Source organism: Mus caroli, unplaced genomic scaffold (assembly GCF_900094665.2).
Source record: "Mus caroli unplaced genomic scaffold, CAROLI_EIJ_v1.1 scaffold_5800_U2_1, whole genome shotgun sequence".
NCBI classification, from domain to species: domain Eukaryota; kingdom Metazoa; phylum Chordata; class Mammalia; order Rodentia; family Muridae; genus Mus; species Mus caroli.
Genome location: NW_018390833.1, coordinates 26699 through 31889, shown reverse-complemented (window position 1 = coordinate 31889; position 5191 = coordinate 26699).

Here is a 5191-nt window from a genome sequence, read left to right as displayed (position 1 = left end):
CCTTTCAGCAAAATCTTGCTAGTGTATGGAATGGTGTCAGCATTTGGAAGCTGATAATGGGATGGATTCCCTATATTTTTATAGAGGCTTTATTTGTACTATCAAAACATGTGAAACAACTTAGATGCCCTTCACCTGAAGAATGAATGAAGAAAATGTGGTAAATCTAAACAATGGAAAACAATATAGCCATTCAAAACAATAACATCAAGAAATTTGCGGGAAAATGAATGGAACTATAAAATATAATCTTAAGTAGGTAACCCTGAACAAAATGACACAAACATATTTCTCACTTGTAAATGGACTTTAGCCATAAAGTACGGAATAACCATGCTATAATCCACAGATTCAAAGAATCTAAGTCACAAGGAGGACTCAAGTCAAGAAGATTATATCTCACTCAGATGGAAAAATAAAATATGCATGATAGATAAATGGACTGAACTAGGTAAGAGAGTGGGTGAAGAGAGGAATGGGGATGGGGATCCAGTGTGGTGGATGTGAGGGTGCAGCAAAAGACTGATACAGAGATAGAAAACCAATAAGAGGGCATCTCTGGGAATAGCTGGAGACCTGGGGTCAGGGAAGCTCCTAGTGTTTATGCTGTTCATCCTTGTTGAAACTCCTGGCAGCTGGAGAAATAGACTGAAGTGGCAACCTCCAGTAGCCAAGTAGGACTTCCATTGGAGGGAAATGGACAACAATCTACCCACAATACCTTGAGTCAAATTTTGTCCAGCCTACAAGATTCACTTGAATTAAGATGGAGCAGAAATGGTAGGAATGGACAACCAATGACTTCTCCAACTTGATACCCATTTCTTGGGAAAGACTCAAACTATAACAAGATTAAGGATACTCTCCTGTGCGAGCAGAATGGAACCTAGCATAACTGTCTCCTGAATGAATGGAAGAAGTCTTCATCCATTCATCCATCTGATGGAAACAAATGTAGAGTCCCCACTGTCAAATATTAGGCAAGGCTCGGGGAATCTTGTGGAACAGTGGGGGATAGGGTTTAGAGAGCCTGAGAGGTCAAGGACACCACAGGAAGTCCTACAGAGACAACTGACCTGGACATATGTGTGAACACAGAAACTGAACCACCAACCAAAGAGCATGTAAGCCCTGGATCTATGACCTCTATACATTTTTAACAGATGTACAGCTTGGTTTTCATATGGGTACTCTAAGAATCAGAGAAGAGGCTTGTGGGATTGTGTTAGGCTGCCTATTTTTGTTGAATGGCGTTTGCTCCAGTGACCCAATAGAGAAATCTACAAGGGATGGAAAGGTGACCCACGTTCCCAGAATCAAGTGCCTGTTTTAATTATATGATTATCAGTTATGCAATGTCCCAAGCTTCTGGCATTCTGGCTAGACTCCACCCCCACAGTTACCTGACTATTGCCTATACTATACTCCTCCCCACAGTTACCTGGCAAGAGAAAGACAGCTCAGCCCACTACAAGAGGGGCTGCTTGGCCCCTCTTTGCTCTCTTTAGCTTTCACCTGCTTTACTCTCTAGCCCTCCTTCTCTCTTTCCCTTCCCTCTTCTCTCCACATGGCTATAGCTATGACCATGGGAAGCCTCTCTATTTCTTCTTTCCCTCCTTTCTCCATGCCTTTCTACAATAAAGCTCTAAAACCATAGATTGTTTCTGCTCATCAAGACCAACCATGCTTGTAGGATGGGATGGGCTTTCCCATAATGATCAGCATCTAACCTCCCTCTAGAAAGCCACACTGTGCTCCAGACAGGGACCTGTCCAAACACTCCCATGTGGTAACCATCCAGTGCCCCCTATCACCCTGCCCTCACCTCCCTTCATCTCTGAGGTCAAGTGCCACTCCAAAGACCCTATTCTGTTTTCAGTACCTCTGCTGTATCTAGGGTGGTATGCCAGAGGCTGAGAACCTGGTACCTAGGGCTGCCCCTTGTCTACCACCCACCTAGATGGGATCAGTGGATTAACACAGCCAGACACCCACACACTGCTATATGTATAGTGTGCGGCTTTCCACCCACCCAGAGCACCTGAACTCTGGCAGGACATGGGTTCTTTCTCACTCCCCTCTTTCCCCCATACACTCGGCCCTTCATGGCTGTTGCTGCTCTGTTGCTTACCTCGGATCCCCTTTCTTAATCTGGACTGCCTTGTCTGGCTTTAGTGTTAAAGGATGTGTGTGCTGTAATTAGAGGTGCCAGGTCAGGTTTTTTAATGAATTATTATATTTTATATTAATTGTTATTTTTATTTGATACTCTACTTACTTTTCAAACTTTGTCCTCTTAAAAGTTTCCCCTTAGCAAACCCCTTATCGTATCCTCCATTTCCCCTGCTTGTACACCCTATGAGGGTGCTCCTCCACCCATATGCCCACTCTTGCCTCACCACCAGAGCATTCCCCTATGCTAGGGCATCACAGGATAAACGGTTTCTCTTCCCATAGATGCTAGATAAGGCCATCCTCTGATACATATGTAGGTGGAGCCAAGGGTCCCTGCATGTGCACTTTTTGGTTTGTGGTTTAATCCTTGAGAACTCTGGGGTTTGTGGTTGGTGACATTGTTGTTCTTCCTATGGTGATGCAAATCCCTTCAGTTTCATCAGTCCTTCCCCTAACTCCTCCATTTGGCTCCCAATGCTTTGTAGTCTGTGGGTTTGCTGCAAGAATCAGCATCTGTATTGTTCAGGCCCAGGCAAAGCCTCTCTTGAGACAGCTATAGCAGGATCCTGTCAGCAAGCTCTACTTGGTATCAGCAATAGTATCTGGGTTTGATGACTGCATATGGTATGGATCCACATCTGGAAGGAGCAGTTTCTGAATGGAATTTCCTTCAGTCTCTGATCCACTCTTTGTCCCTGTATTTCCTTTAGACAGAACCAATTCTGGGTTAAAATTTTGTCGATGGATGGTTGGCCTCATCCCTCAAATATGGGCCACATCTAACCACTGGATATGGTCTCTAGAGGTTCTCTTTCCCCTTTATTTTGTATTTCAGCTAATATCATTCTTTTTGGGTCCTAGAAGCCTCTTGCTTTTCTGGGATCTGAGACGTTCTGGTGGCTTTCCCCAGTTCCCAATCCTTCACTGCTACACAACTCTGTTCAATTTCCTGATCTGTTGTACATCTCCCCAATCTCATGCCACACCTGATCCTGTCACCCTTTTTACCCATCACCCTCCTCCCTCACTCCAAAGGCCCTCGCTCCTATGATCATTTTGTTCTTACTCATGGAAGGTTTCACCTTCTCTGAGGAAATGGCAAATGGTTAATGGGGTAGTGGTATGTGAGCCTGGAAGTGGTCAGAGAAAAGAAAGTGGCAAATATATAAATAAATTATTTAAAAAACAAAGAAATGAGAAATAGCTAAATCTGAGCCATGTTTCAAGTCAGAAAAATAGTTCCTGTGTGGTTTCAGCTTTGAGCCTTCACCTAAGTTCTTATTCTATATTCCTATAACATTCAGTAGTAACATGTGAAATGAAATAATACATTTCTTGTTAAGTTTGTTTGGTTTAGTGTCCAGAGTGAGACAGAGACCTGGGATAAGGGAGACACCTGAGACTCAATGAGGTCATCTGTAAATGTGACTAACTATATTGGGTTATAGACCTTGAAGAGGTGTATGAACACTATTTGTTTTCAAACTAATAATTCTAAGACAACATATATAAAGATTTATTAGTTCTGCACATGCTACACAGTTAACAATTGCATACTGTGTTCCTTAACATTTTACAGTGCTATTTGTATCCCTTTAATCTCCTTTTGTTTCTAATTGCTCTGGCTAGGAATGCAAGTACTCCATTAAATAGATAGCGAAAGAGTGGGCAGCCTTGTCTAGTTCCTGATTTTAGTGGGATTGCTTCATGTTCCTTTCCAATTAGTTTGATGTTGGCAACTGGTTTGGTGTATATTATTTTTACTATGTTTAGGTATGGGCTTTGAAGTCCTAATCTTTCAATGACTTTTATCATAAACTGGTGTTGAAAATAATAGAAGAGATTTTGAGGAAAAGCCTCCAATACAGGTGCACAAGGGGAAATATCCTGAACAGGACACCAATGGTGTATGCTCTAAGAATTGTCAAATAGGAACTCATAAAATTGCAAAGCTTCTCTAAGGAAAAGGAGAGTGTCCATAAGACAAAAAAGGCAATCAATACATTGGGAAAAGATCTTTACCAATTCTAAATCCAATAGAGGGGTAATATCCAATATATACAAAGAACTCAAGAACTTAGATTCCAGAAAACCAAATAACCCTATTAAAAATGGGGTGCAGAGCCAAACAAAGAAGTCTCAACTGAGGAATACCAAATGGCTGAGAAGCACGTTAAAAAAAAAGTTCAACATCCTTAGTCATCAGGGAAATGCATATCAAAACAACACTAAGATTATACCTAACAACAGTAAGAATAGCTAAAATAAAAAACTCAGGTGACATCAGACACTGGTAAGGATGTGGAGAAAGAGAAACACTCTTCCGTTACTGGTGGGATTGCAAGCTGGTACAACCACTCTGCAAATCAGTTTCACAGTTCCTCAGAAAATTCAATATAGTCCTACCCGTTCCAGAAATACCATACCTGGGCTTATACCCAGAAGATGCGCCAACATGTAATAAGGACACATGCTCCACTATATTCATAGAAGCTTTCTTTATAATAGCCAGATGACCCTAAACAGAGAAATGGATACAGAAAATGTGGTACATTTATACAATGGAATACTACTCAACTATTAAAAGCAATGATTTCATGAAATTCTTGGACAATTGGATGGATCTGGAGTATATCATCCTGAGTGAGGTAACCCAATCACAAAAGAACACACATGATATGCGCTCACTGATAAGTGGATATTAGCCCAATAGCTAGGAATACCCAAAATACAGTTCCCAAAATACATGAAATTCAAGATGAAGGAACACCAAAGTAAGCACACAATCAAAAGTAAAAGAATGATATGACAGCTGCATATGGCAGATCACCCTGAAATTTTGGAACTAAAATGTTAGAAGGAATAAGATCAAGTGTTTAGGGAAGTTTCATCTAAATATTAATTCTGGGCCACCCTGAACTATATGAAACCACACATTATAAAAAAGAAATAAAAGAGAAAGAAATAAACCTAAAAGAGTGCTGAAGGAGGATGAACTGAGCCCACAGACTCCACA